The following is a 15,226-nucleotide window of genomic DNA, read 5'->3' as shown; positions in this document are numbered from 1 at the left end:
GGGGTAGAAGATAGAGAGAGAGGTGCGGGGTAGCAGATAGAGAGAGAGGTGCGGGGTAGCAGAGAGAGCGAGAGAGAGAGGTGCGGGGTAGCAGAGAGAGCGAGAGAGAGAGAGATATGTGCGGGGTAGGAGCGAGAGAGATGCGGGGTAGAAATAGAGAGAGAGAGAGAGAGAGGGGTGCGGAGTAGAAGATAGAGAGAGAGGTGTGGGGTAGCAGATAGAGAGAGAGGTGCGGGGTAGCAGAGAGAGAGAGAGAGAGAGATGCGGGGTAGCAGAGAGAGAGAGAGAGAGAGAGAGAGATACGGGGTAGCAGAGAGAGAGAGAGAGAGAGAGAAATGTGGGGTAGCAGAGAGAGAGAGAGAGAGAGAGATGCGGGGTAGCATCGAGAGAGAGAGAGAGAGGTGCGGGGTAGCAGATAGATAGAGAGAGAGAGAGAGAGAGAGAGAGAGAGAGAGAGAGAGAGAGAGGTGCGGGGTAGCAGAGAAAGCGAGAGAGAGAGAGAGAGAGATATGTGCGGGGTAGGAGAGAGAGAGAGAGATGCGGGGTAGCAGATAGAGAGAGAGCTGCGGGGTAGCAGAGAGAGAGAGAGAGAGAGAGAGAGAGAGAGAGAGAGAGAGAGAGCTGCGGGGTAGCAGAGAGAGAGAGAGAGAGAGATGCGGGGTAGCAGAGAGAGAGCGAGAGAGAGAGATGTGGGGTAGCAGAGAGAGCGAGAGAGAGAGAGATGCGGGGTAGCAGAAAGAGAGAGAGAGAGAGAGAGGTGCGGGGTAGCAGATAGATAGAGAGAGAGAGGTGCGGGGTAGAAGATAGATAGAGAGAGAGAGGTGCGGGGTAGGAGGGAGAGAGAGATGCGGGGTAGCAGATAGAGAGAGAGAGAGAGAGAGAGAGAGGTGCGGGTAGCAGATAGAGAGAGAGGTGCGGGGTAGCAGAGAGAGAGAGAGAGAGAGAGAGAGAGAGAGAGAGAGAGATAGATACGGGGTAGCAGAGAGAGAGAGAGAGAGAGATAGAGATGTGGGGTAGCAGAGAGAGAGAGAGAGAGAGATGCGGGGTAGCAGAGAGAGAGAGAGAGAGAGAGAGAGAGAGAGATATGGGGTAGCAGAGAGAGAGAGAGAGAGAGATGTGGGGTAGCAGAGAGAGAGAGCGAGAGAGAGATGCGGGGTAGCAGAGAGAGAGAGAGAGAGAGAGGGAGAGAGGTGCGGGGTAGCAGATAGATAGAGGAGAGAGAGAGGTGCGGGGTAGGAGATAGATAGAGAGAGAGAGAGTGAGAGAGAGAGGTGCGGGGTAGGAGATAGATAGAGAGAGAGAGAGAGAGAGAGAGAGAGAGAGAGAGAGATGTGCGGGGTAGAAGATAGATAGTGAGAGAGAGAGAGAGAGAGAGAGAGAGAGAGGTGCGGGGTAGCAGATAGATAGAGAGAGAGAGAGAGAGAGGTGCGGGGTAGAAGATAGATAGAGAGAGAGAGAGAGAGAGAGAGAGAGAGAAGTGTGGGGTAGCAGATAGAGAGCCAATCACACGCTTAATTAATGACAGTCTCTGTGGGAGGTAGACTTTCTACTCAGGACTGGATCTGAGCGAGGCCTGGAGGCCCAGGTTGGGACAGGGTGGCCAGGTAGAGAGGAGGAATGGGGGTGATGAAAATATCCAGTGATGTGTGATCTGTCTGTCCCAGAGGGAGTATGTCTGGTAGAGAAAGAGGATGACACTGACGCTCCACAGGGACCAGAGATACTGAGCTGATTGAGCTCCAGCTGTGGTCCCATAGACATATACAGAGGGGCTAACGCTAGAGAGAGTTCCCAAATGAATGGAAGAAAAGTGCAATCTAAAATGATAAACATAAGATGGTGCCTGCCTATCTTTCCCCTTCAACTTTTGCGGTATGAATTCCTCAAAGCAGCTAAATCCCAGATTAAACAATAGCTTCAACTGTAGTCAAAGGTATAGTGCATATCATGCTGAGGCCCGACCGTATGGTTGTATTTCAAGGAGTTCACATATACAGAGAGTTGCCTCCAGCCCAGCATTTCTGAAAGCAGGAGGGAATCTCTCTCACTCTGCCTAGAGAATATATATGGAGAGACAGCCCAGAGAAGATATATTCGGAGCGATTGTACTTCTACCTTCTCCTCCGTTTAGCAGTTTACACTTTCTTTGATGCTATGCCTCAAAGCAAGATGACTAATCCTAATGATTTTAGCTCTTATTCCTTATCCCCCCCCCCTTTTTTTACGGGAGGAGAGGAAAGGGGGAGAGGAAAGGGGGAGAGGAAAGGGGGAGAGGAAAGGAGGAGAGTAGGGTGAGTCATCGTGCTGTCATATATTAACAACCGAGTTGTGAATATATAGAGACAGAGAGATATATAAATATACCTCGTGAATGAGTACCAGACAGTCTTATTAAAAGTATGTGAGATATGATATGTGCACTGTGTGTGAGGGAGATGTGTAATCAAACAGTATTGCCTCTGGTTGGGAATGGGAGCTGGCAAAGGAATCCTTTAAACAATGTACCCTATCGAGGGGGAACAGCATCTCTTTCTCAATGAACTCCACGTCACACACACACACGCACACACATAGCCATATGAGGGTAATTTAGGATAATAGTCTGTAATCCCGAACCATGGAGGAGGCGGTTTTAAAGTTATTAGCATTGTTGTCATCGGTGTGTAATTGCTTTCGTCCATCGTCTTCTACTTGGTAGGTTAGCATTGTTGGTGAGAGGGAAATTAATGGAGAGTAATTATGTTAGCTACCTGCTGAAATGAAGTACATAGTTTAATCTAGAGAGGGTAATTTCAATATGATTGAGTGTTTAATTACCTCATATTTTCATGTTTATTAATACATATTAATGAATAACACATTAATAGAATTTATTACACATTTATACGTAGACAATCATAGAATAGTAGAGGAGCCAACAGGAAGTAGATGATCATAGGACAGTAGTTGAGCCAACAGGAAGTAGATGATCATAGGACAGTAGTTGAGCCAACAGGAAGCAGATGATCATAGGACAGTAGTTGAGCCAACAGGAAGCAGATGATCATAGGACAATAGTGGAGCCAACAGGAAGTAGATGATCATTGGACAGTAGTTGAGCCAACAGGAAGCAGATGATCATAGGACAATAGTGGAGCCAACAGGAAGTAGATGATCATTGGACAGTAGTTGAGCAACCAATAAGTAGATGATAGGACATTTGTGGAGCCAACAGGAAGTAGATGATCATAGGACAGTATTGGAGCCAACAGGAAGTAGATGATCATAGGACAGTATTGGAGCCAACAAGAAGTAGATGATCATTGGACAGTAGTTGAGCAAACAATAAGTAGATGATCATAGGACAGTAGTGGAGCCAACAGGAGGTAAGTAATGATAGTATTGTATTGGAACAAACAGGAAATACGTGATCATATGATAGTAGTTGAGCCAACAGGAAGTGGGTGATCATATGACAGGAGTGGAGCCAACAGGAAGTTGGTGATCATATGACAGGAGTGGAGCCAACAGGAAGTGGGTGATCATAGAACAGTAGTGTAGCCACAAGGAAGTGGATGATCATAGGACAGTAGTGGAACCAACAGGAAGTAGATGATCATAGCACAGTGGTGTGGCCAACTGGAAGTAAATGATCATAGGACAGTAGTGGAGCCAACAGGAAGAATATGATTATAGGACAGTATTGGAGCCAACAGGAAGAATATGATCATAGGACAGTATTGGAGCCAACAGGAAGAATATGATCATAGGACAGTAGTGGAGCCAACAGGAAGAATATGATCATAGGACAGTATTGGAGCCAACAGGAAGAATATGATCATAGGACAGTAGTGGAGCCAACAGGAAGAATATGATCATAGGACAGTATTGGAGCCAACAGGAGGTAAGTCATGAAAGTATTGTAGTGGAGCAAACAGGAAGTATGTGATCATAGGATAGTAGTTGAGCAAACAGGAAGTGGATGATCATAGAACAGTAGTGGAGCCAACAGAAGGTAGATAATTAAAGTACTGTAGTGGAGCCAACAGGAAGTAGATGATCATAGGACAGTAGTTGAGCAAACAGGAGGTAGATGATCATAGGACAGTAGTGGAGCCAACAGGAAGTAGATGATCATGGGACAGTAGTGTAGCCAACAGGAAGTCGATGATCATAGGATTCTCATCCCATATCGCTGCTGGCTGCCACCACAACTAGCTGACTGTGTAGAGCAGTTTTTTCACACAAACTCACTGCAGCTGACTCAATATTTACTATTCCATAAAAATAATAACATACTAATTATAGACGTTTTTGGCAGCACTGTTTCTGTAAAATATATATTTTAGTATTGAAAGAGTTCTGGCCCTTTGTATTCAGTTCCCCTCATCACACCCGCTGCCTCTCAGCACTGTCGGTCTCTGTTGTGGTAAATCAGTGTTTGACAGAGGTAGAGTTACAGCAGTGTTCATAGCCCAGTTCATCTAAAACCCTAATGTGAAGAATGAATCTCTGCTGCACTTTGATGTATATTATTACCATCCCTCCCCTTAGAGCCTGCTGTTGGTTTAGCTGACATAGGTGTGTGTGTGTGTGTGTGTGTGTGTGTGTGTGTGTGTGTGTGTGTGTGTGTGTGTGTGTGTGTGTGTGTGTGTGTGTGTGTGTGTGTGTGTGTGTGTGCCACACAGGGTTGGGGAGTAACAGGTTACATGTAAGGGATTACAAAAAACAGTAGCTGTAATGTGTTACGCTACCAGCAAAAGATACTGTAATCAGATTACAGATACTTTTGAAAAACTAGATGATTACTTGGAGGATTACTTTTGCGAGAAAATCGTTTTTGACACTTTTCTGTTTTCTCAATGACATTCAAATCAGCATTGAAAAATGGAGCACGTTTAAGTTTGTTCCACCTGAGTGAGTCTGACCACAAGTCAGAGACCACTATGTCTTCCCTGTAATGCACAGCGTTGAGATTGCCTGCAATGACAACAAGCTCAGTCCAATGATGCTGTGACACACCGCCCCAGACCATGACAAACCCTCCACGTCCAAATCGATCCCGCTCCAGAGTACAGGCCTTGGTGTAACGCTCATTCCTTCGACGATAAACGCGAATCCGACCATCACCCCTGTTGAGAGAAAACCGCAATTCGTCAGTGAAGACTTTTTGCCAGTCCTGTCTGGTCCAGCGACGGTGGTTTTGTGCCAATAGGTGACGTTGTTGCCTGTGATGTCTGGTGAGGACCTGCCTTACAACAGGCCTACAAGCCCTCACTCCAGCCTCTCTCAGCATATTGCGGACAGTCTGAGCACTGATGGAGGGATTGTGCGTTCCTGGTGTAACTCGGGCAGTTGTTGTTGCCATCCTGTACCTGTCCCACAGGTGTGATATTCGGATGTACCGATTCTGTGCAGGTGTTGTTACACATGGTCTGCCACTGAGAAGACGATCAGCTGTCCATCCTGTCTCCCTGTAGTGCTGTCTTAGGCGTCTCACAGTACGGACATTGCAATTTATTGCTCTGGCCACAGCTGCAGTCCTCATGCCTCCTTGCAGCATGCCTAAGGCACATTCATGCAGATGAGCAGGGACCTTGGGCATCTTTCTTTTGGTGTTTTTCAGAGTCAGTAGAAAGGCCTCTCTATTGTCCTAAATGTTCATAACTGTGACCTTAATTGCCTACCGTCTGTAAGCTGTTAGTGTCTTAACAACCGTTCCACAGGTGTATGTTCATTAATTGTTTATGGTTCATTGAACAAGCATGGGAAACAGTGTTTAAACCCTTTACAATGAAGATCTGTGAAGTTATTTGGATTTTTACAAATTATCTTTGAAAGACAGGGTCCTGAAAAGGGGACGTTTATTTTTTTGCTGAGTTTAGATCAATCTAATTCTTGCTGATAAAAACCAAATAAATCCATAGGCCTAAAGGACACATGCTCAAACTGGCACACTTCTGAAAGACTTTAAGGGGCAATCTGTAGTTGCTACATCCATTTTTGGACTTATAAATGAAATATATATATATATCCACTGATTCTTGAAGAATATAACTTATAAATGTCTCATGAGCTTAGTTCAACTGTCACACTCCATGAGAACCTAAAATATACGTTTTTTTATTACAATGTTTGTAAACATTGTAAATGTAAATGTAAACAAACACTGTATAGCCTCATAACATGGTTAAAACCATATGTTTTACATAATGGATGGTCAGTCCTTGCAATCATAGCTCTGTCTATTAATCTGAGAGTGGTTACATTTCTCCAGGCCCATCCCTCAGCTTTTTACCAAAACAGAGGCAGGGCAACCATTTTGTTATTGTTTCATCTGTGGATTTGCCTTTTAAACAGCTGCATATTATCAAGATATCGAAGTGTCACCAACAAAAAGGTAAACAACAGGCCGATAGCAAATGCAGCATACGACATTCATTTTTCACATGTAAATAGCACTTTTCAGTAGTGCTCAAAGCATGTCATTCCATGAGCACAGCATTTATATTCCAACTCAAATCAATGAGCCCTACAGAGTAGGGCTGGGTAATAAGTACTTAGTCTTGGGGACATGCTCAGGCAAAACTATTTGGCTAATCTATACCTCCATATTTCAAAGTCCTATTCTTGAAGATCAAGGGGTATAACATTTATTGGAATGACTGGAATTCTGATAGACTTTGGTTTCTAATGTAAAGATATAATTTAATAGTATTATTATATGTAGTAGAAAGTGATGGGTTAGAAGAAGCCTAAATAACCAACCCATAAAGTAACATTGAACATCCATATATGGCCAGCTATGTAAACTTTAACATTGATTTATCGTTCAATTGGTAACATACATTTTTGTCTTCTTCTAATGCCTCTTAAGGGGAAAGTAATCTAAAAGTAACGGAAGGTAATCAGATTACGTTACTGAGTTTGGGTAATCCAAAAGTTACTTTACTGATTACAATTTTGCACAGGTAACTAGTAACTGTAACGGATTACATTTAGAAAGTAACCATGCCAACCCTGGTGCCACAGAATAAATACACATTATGTAAATACTGTGGTGTTGTCTGTGATGTCATAATGAAATAAATTGTAAGTGCTTTATTGGCTAAGCCCAGCTGCTTTCTGGTTCATTTCTAATGGGGAAGACGAGGGTAATAATTCACATTGTTGCCCATAGAGAATTGTTATAGTACATTACGCTACTACATCACACTAAAGCCTGTTGCAAGCCAATACTTGCGTCCCAAATAGCACCCTATTCCCTATGTAGTGCACTACTTTTAAACAGGGCTCATATAGCTCTGGTCAAATGTAGTGCACTAGCGGGCCATTTGGTACACAGTCAATACCAATGAGCGAATAAAAGGGAATAGGAATCATGTACAGCAGGGCTCTGGAGTATATTTTATGCAATTTCTTCATCAGTTAGTTACAGCGTTTTCAACTTTCATGTTTTGTAGATAGAGACTTAATTGAATATGCTTAATTTGGGTTTGTGCTCATTAGGAGCTGAACTCAGAAGGGACCTCGTTGTTTAATTTGTGAAAAGTAAAGATTTCAGCTTAGCGGCTTGCGTAATGAACGATGCACAGCAAAGCACATTGATTCTGTATCACAGCCTTGAAATAATAATAACTTCTGTGAGAGAGGAGCATTACGATGCAAGACCAGACCGTAGGTAAATGTCAAACTGTATCTTTTTGAACTCAAACAACCTTCCATTCAATTCAATCCAATAACTATATTCTTGCTGTGTTTACAGTATTTCTGAGGGAGACTATTCAAGAGTCATTAGCCCTGACCAAGGCACCCTATTCCCAGGGCACTTGTGAAAAGTAGTGCGCTAGGGAATAGGGTGCCTCTCCCTCCCCGCTTCACACTTCCCTCTTTGAACAGGGACCTGTCATTTAAACATCCATGTACAGCAACAACCTTGGAAGCAACAGAACAGCATGTGTATCGAGCACATTTTAGCTGCGGCTCCAGCATAGCTCATATCACACTGCACAACATGGGAAGAATCTCATCTCTCGCTCTCCCTCTCTTTCTCGCTTTCTCTCCCTACTTCTTTCCCTACCTCTCTCCCTCTCTCTTTCTCTCTCCCGACCTCTCCCTACCCCTCTCTCTCTCTTGCTCTCCCTACCTCTCCCTACCTCTCTCTCTCTTTCTCTCTCTCTCGCTCTCCCTCTCTCTCTACCTCTCCGTACCTCTCCCTACCACTCCCTACCGCTCTCCCTACCCCTACCCCTCTCCCTACCCCTCTCCCTACCTACCTCCCTCCCTCCCTCTCCCTTCCTACCTACCTCCCTCCCCCTCCCTCCCTCTCCCTCCCTCTCCCTACCTCTCCCTCTCTCCCTCCTCTCTGAGTGTTAGTTAGCCCCTCCCTGATGACCTCAGCAGCAGCAGTGATTAAGGATCAGGGCTAAATACCATTTCCTTTTTACCAATTCCACAGGAAGTGACTGTTGTTTGATTCAGGCTGTTTGATACGGGCTGTTTGATATGGGCCCACCGAGCAATTAGACTGCACTGTGGCACTGCATCCCAAACAGAACCCTATTCGATATATACTGCACTAGAGGCCCTGGTCAAAAGTAGTGCACTATGTAGGGAATAGGGTGCCTTTTGTGATGCAGTCTGTGACTCTGCCAGCCTGCTACCCTTCTCCCAGTGCTTTGTTAGTGCTCTCTGTGTACAGAAGCCAGGTCAGATTAATAAATACCCCACACAACCTATTGCACTGAAACTGCAATGTGAGGCCGACAGTGTGAACAATGATATGTATTTTCTACTTCTTTTTTCGTTATTTTTCTTTTATCCTCTGTGGTATGTATGACCTGAGAGGAAACAGTAATGCTGAACGGAGGAAGTCCAGGAAAAGAGAGGAGAGTAGAAGAAAGGAGAAGAGATGAGCAGAGAGGAGAAGAAATGAGAGGAGAGGAGAGGAAAGCAGAGCAGAGCAGAGGAGAGGAGAGGAGAGGAGAGGAGAGGAGAGGAGAGGAGAGGAGAGGAGAGGAGAGGAGAGGAGAGGAGAGGAGAGGAGAGGAGAGGAGAGGAGAGGAGAGGAGAGGAGAGGAGAGGAGAGGAGAGGAGAAGGCCCACTAAGGGTGGCTCTCTGGAAATATCAATATTTGATCTTTGAAATCACTTAGGTCATGGCTTTGGATTTATAGTTAGTTATAGAACCCATTTAGCTGTAATACATCTTAAAACTAACCTCTGCGGGTCTGTAATGGTGTTATCGTTGGGTTTAATGGGGTGCTGGTGTTTTATTGCAGCTCTATATTATCTATTATCTCTAATGTATTTGGTTTTAACGAAAAGCAATCATATAATTGTAGACCTCATCCAGCAGCATCATACGTTACCACTCCACTGAGACATACAGCAACGTCCACATCTAAGAGTAGGACTTTTCATCCAGCTGTTAATAGGACGTGCCACCATATAGTCACGTCCTGACCAGTAAAGGGTCATTTTGTTATTGTTGTTGGTCAGGACGTGGCAGGGGTGTGTTTGTTTTGTGTGTTTCGGGGTTTTTGGTTTATGTTCTATGTTTTCTATTTCTATGTGGGTTTTCTAGTTTGTCTATTTCTATGTTCGTTTTGGGAACGACCTCCAATTAGAAGCAGCTGGTTGTCGTTGCTTCTAATTGGAGGCCATATTTAAGTGGGTTTATGTTCTCTTGTGTTTGTGGGTGTTGTTCCTTTGTATAGCTGTGTAGCCTTACAGGACTGTCGTTCGTTTTCTTGTTTTGTTTAGTGTTCACGTTAAAAAATAAAAGTATAAGTATGGACACTTACCACTCTGCGTATTGGTCCGATGATTTCTCCTCATCAGAAGACGAAGCTTATGACAGAACCACCCACCAAACCAGGACCAAGCAGCGGAGGAAGGAGCAGTAGAGGAGCTATAAAGAGTCATGGACTTGGGAGGAGATCCTGGATGGGGCAGGACCATGGCACCAGGCGGGGGAGTACCGGCGCCCTAAGGAGGAGCTGGAGGCAGCTAAGGCGGAGCGGCACCATTACGAGGCGTTTTACGCAAGGATGGGCAAGTACGAGAGGCAGCCCCCCCAAAAAATTGGGGGGGGGCACACGGGTAGTATGGCTAAGTCAGGTCGTAGACCTGAGTAACTCCCGGTGCTTATTATGGGGCGCAACGGAGCATGAAGGCACCGAGCTATGCGGAAATACGCATGGCAGCCATCATGCCTCAGCACAGCCCAGTTCGCCCTGTGCCAGCACTCCGCCTGTGCCGGGCTACGGTAACAATCCAGCCAGAACGGGTTGTGCAGGTTTTGTGCTCTAGACCTCCAGTGTGTAGTCAAGGCCCCGTGTATCCAGTTCCTGTTCCTCGCACTAGCCTTGAGGTGCGTGTCACCAGTCTGGCACCTCCAAAGCCAGCCCCACGCACCAGGCCTTTAGTGTGCCTGCCCAGTCCAGTACGTCCTGTTCTGCTCCTCGCACTAGCCTTGAGGTGCGTGTCCCTAGTCTGGCGCCTCCAAAGCCAGCCCCACGCATCAGGCCTCTAGTGCGCCTGCCCAGTCCAGTACGTCCTGTTCCTGCTCCTCGCACTAGCCTTGAGGTGCGTGTCACTAGTCTGGCGCCTCCAAAGCCAGCCCCACGCACCAGGCCTATAGTGCGCAGTCCCCGTCTAGAGCTTCCGGCAACAGTGCCCCGTCTAGAGCTTCCGGCGACTTCCACAGAACTGACAGAGACGGCCCACAGTCCGGAACCGACAGAGACGGCCCGCCAGTCCGGAACCGACAGAGACGGCCCGCCAGTCCGTAACCGACAGAGACGGCCCGCCAGTCCGTAACCGACAGAGACGGCCCGCCAGTCCGGAATCGACAGAGACGGCCCGCCAGTCCGGGGCCGACAGAGACGCCCGCCAGTTCGGAACGGATAGAGACGCCAGCCAGTCCGGCGGAACCGATAGAGTTGTCCGGCGCAGCCAGAGTCGCCCGCCAGTCCGGCGCAGCCAGAGTCGCCCGCCAGTCCGAGGTCTCCAGAGACGCACCTCAGCCCGAGGTCTCCAGAGACGCGCTACAGCCCTAAGCCTTCAGCGGGGGTGGACAGGTTAGAGTGGGGATTAAGCCCAGAGCCAGAGCCACCTCCATGTGGGGGGGGGGGGGGGTTGGGAAGGGGGGGGGTGTAGCACAGGAACCGTCGGTGATGGTGGCCACCCTCCCTTCCCTCCCTTTAGTTTTGGTTTATTGTTTTGGTATTTTTGGGGTTTCAGGTGCATTCGGGGGGGGGTTACTGTCACGTCCTGACCAGTAAAGGGTCATTTTGTTATTGTTGTTGGTCCGGACGTGGCAGGGGTGTGTTTGTTTTGTGTGTTTCGGGGTTTTTGGTTTATGTTCTATGTTTTCTATTACTATGTGGGTTTTCTAGTTTGTCTATTTCTATGTTAGTTTTGAGAACGACCTCCAATTAGAAGCAGCTGGTTGTCGTTGCTTCTAATTGGAGGCCATATTTAAGTGGGTTTATTTTCTCTTGTGTTTGTGGGTGGTTGTTCCTTTGTATAGCTGTGTAGCCTTACAGGACTGTCGTTCGTTTTCTTGTTTTGTTTAGTGTTCACGTTAAAAAATAAAAGTATAAGTATGGACACTTACCACTCTGAGTATTGGTCTGATGATTTCTCCTCATCAGAAGATGAAGCCTATGACACATATAGTTCCCCCTCCACCCCACCCTCCTCCTCTCTCCCTCCTCTTCTCTATCCCCTCTCATCTATCTGTGAGGGAGTGAGTGAAAAGAGTTGTGGCAGCCTATTGATAGTTATAAGGCTGAATTCCATCGATTCCCCTTGTAATACAAACCTCTCCTCTTATCGTCCTGACAAAGCCAAGATCAGACATGATAACACAGATCAGACACAATCGAAAGGAAAGCTTTCCTTCAAGGAGATGACTATCTGGGGGAGTGGATTTTTTTATTTCTTTTAATTTTAATCACTGCCCTGGGTCTTTTTCTTTTTTTACCGGAGGCCTCCTACTGGCCCTCCAACACCACTTCCAGCAGCATCTGGTCCCCCATCCAGGGACTGACCAGGACCAAACTTGCTTAGCTTCAGAGGCAAGCCAGCAGTGGGTTCCAAGGTAGTATGCTTCTGGCTGGAGAGGACAGGAGAGGGGAGAGGAGGGCAGGGGAGGGGAGAAGGGAGTCAAGAGGAGTAGAGAGAGGAGGGGGGCAGGGGAGGAGAGCCGAGGAGAAGATAAGAGAAGAGAGGAAAGGATGAGAGAAAAGAAGAGGAGAGAAGAGAGGAGAGCGAAAGGAGAGGCTGTACATATGTATTTATAACCCATGGAATACTGTATGCTGTATGTGGAAACATATCCCTCCTCCATATCCCTCTCTCAAACCACAGAGGAGCTCAAGGTTACCGCGACAACAACAGGAACATGCTTCTTATCCCGTGTCTTACATTTGCCCTTCTTCTACTGTGTGGCCGGCCACTGTGATCTCCACGACGACAACTCACACCGCTAGAGGATAGCCATGGAAACGGTCAGAGAGTATAAAAGGCAGAGCTTGAGTTACAATTGATTCATGCTTCCTTTGTTCTCACCCCCAGAAACAATCTCTACGCCATGGGGGGTTGTGCTCTGTTGTCGCATTGTAAATAAGGCAAATTGGGTTTTGATGGTTGAGATGATATGTGGCCTTGTTGGATGCAGTTGTCCTTTACTTTAAAGCCCCCCCCCCCATTTCCCTCTTGCCATCTGGGCAGAAAACAGCAGGGTATATGTTAAGATACAAGTCTTGGTGTAATATGTAACTACCCCTGCTCTGTGATGTCCCCCATATATACGAATATATGGACAGAGTTAACCATCCCTTCCCCTAGGCTCTGACACAAGCCTGTACCATCTCATAATTGATGTAGAAGCCAATCTGGGGGTTCAGCAGAGATCCGATTAGAGGTGTAAATTGTTGCCTGTGTTGTTCCAACCCAGAGGGAAAATAAAGTGTTAGGACTCAAATGGAACCCTATTCCCTATATAGTGCACTACTTTAAATCCAGGGCCCATATGGATCTAGTCAAAAGAAAAGGAGTGCACTATATAGGGAATAGGGTGCCAGTAGGGATGCACTACTAATCTCAGGTGAGAGACAGTTCTACAACGTGTACTACTAAACTCAGGTGAGAGACAGTTCTACAACGTGCACTACTAACCTCAGGTGAGAGACAGTTCTACAACGTGCACTACTAAACTCAGGTGAGAGACAGTTCTACAACGTGCACTACTAAACTCAGGTGAGAGACAGTTCTACAACGTGCACTACTAAACTCAAGTGAGAGACAGTTCTACAACGTGCACTACTAACCTCAGGTGAGAGACAGTTCTACAACGTGCACTACTAACCTCAGGTGAGAGACAGTTCTACAACGTGCACTACTAACCTCAGGTGAGAGACAGTTCTACAACGTGCACTACTAAACTCAGGTGAGAGACAGTTCTACAACGTGCACTACTAAACTCAGGTGAGAGACAGTTCTACAACGTGCACTACTAAACTCAGGTGAGAGACAGTTCTACAACGTGCACTACTAAACTCAGGTGAGAGACAGTTCTACAACGTGCACTACTAACCTCAGGTGAGAGACAGTTCTACAACGTGCACTACTAACCTCAGGTGAGAGACAGTTCTGTAACGTGCACTACTAAACTCAGGTGAGAGACAGTTCTACAACGTGCACTACTAACCTCAGGTGAGAGACAGTTCTACAACGTGCACTACTAACCTCAGGTGAGAGACAGTTCTACAACGTGTACTACTAATCTCAGGTGAGACAGACAGGTGAAAGTGTTCCAACAAAGTAAAGTTGTTATACATACTGTAGCTCTGCTACTGAAAACTGTGTGAAACATCAGTGAATATTCATCATGCACAAAGTGAACCAGAGAAGTACCTACAAGGACTTAGGAAAAGTTGTTAATCACCTCAAAATAGTTGGAATTAGAGGGCTGGCATTTTTAGCTCTATGTTTTGGTCTGAATGTGATTCATTCTGCACCTTTTAAGAGGGTCAAGCCTGATTGCGGGTCTAGCTGGTGATTTGTTCAGTTGCGATTGGCGTGGTAATTATAGGCTTGTTCTGATAACGGTGGCTGCAGAACAAAACTGCTATGGTGATTCTCAGAGTTCTAGAAGCACTGATTAGTTCCGTAAAGAGAATTCTCCATGTTCACCATTTTGTAGCCTTACTTCTCCCACAAGGAGAATGGCAAGGCTGTGTGCATGCGTATCGTAAGTCTATCTGTATTGATCTCAATGAGATTATTTTAGCATACTAGGCTGTTATAATGACCTCTGTAGTCTCAGTACTGATTGTGTCATTCCTTTGTTGTTTAAGGGGCTAAAGATGATATAACAGCATTATATGGTGAATGTCAGATATAGTCCTCATATCTAAAGCTTTCTGCATCCTCCGCCTTGAATTATTCACATCGCGCAAAAACACATGGCCACACACACAAGTATGGACGCATGCACACACACACATTGCACCGCCACCCTGTAATACCCTCCGTCTCACACAAACACACACACACACACACACACACACACACACACACACACACACACACACACACACACACACACACACACACACACACACACACAGTCACACAGTCACACACTCCCGCTTGCAGGAAAGAAGATGAAAGACAGTTTGTTGAGAATAATTGCAGAAAAAATAAATCACTTTGCTGCCAAAATATATCCCACTGCATGTTATGGAGATTTAGCCTGAGAATTGGATTCCTCCAGCTGTGAAATCCCTTTCTGTATTCTTGCCGGCCATACACATTATTCTACACTACAGAATACTACAGAGCCAGGCAACACTATTTCTCTCTTCAATGCACAGGCAATTTTGCTTTTGAAAATGTTGCGTTCCATTGCAGTCATTTACTTTACCTGCCTAGCGTGTGTTTATTGATGTTTCTGACCATTTCACAGAGAGGTGTATGATTCATGTGTCAGCTCATTGGTTTTGCATCAGCATAAAGATGGAGAATAAAGCTCCAAATCTTGACTATTTTACCTTTAGGCAAAAGAACAAATTCTTATTTTCAATGACAGCCTAGGATCAGTGGGTTATCTGACTTGTTCAGGGGCAGAACGACAGATTTGTACCTTGTCAGCTAAGGGATTTGATCTTGCAACCTTTGCGGTTACTAGTCCAACGCTCTAACCACTAGGCTACGCTGCCGCCCCACTAGCTCA

At 46.0% G+C, this 15,226-nt stretch overlaps 1 protein-coding gene across 1 annotated transcript in view; it reads left to right on the top strand.

Moving 5' to 3' along the window:
* LOC106608239 (neurexin-3b) overlaps positions 1-15,226 on the top strand; it is a 607,554-nt gene that overhangs the window by 563,885 nt on the left and 28,443 nt on the right.

Source organism: Salmo salar, chromosome ssa06, assembly GCF_905237065.1.
Source record: "Salmo salar chromosome ssa06, Ssal_v3.1, whole genome shotgun sequence".
Taxonomy (NCBI): domain Eukaryota; kingdom Metazoa; phylum Chordata; class Actinopteri; order Salmoniformes; family Salmonidae; genus Salmo; species Salmo salar.
Note: the sequence above shows the minus strand (reverse complement) of the source record. Positions and strands in the feature narration are given on the sequence as shown.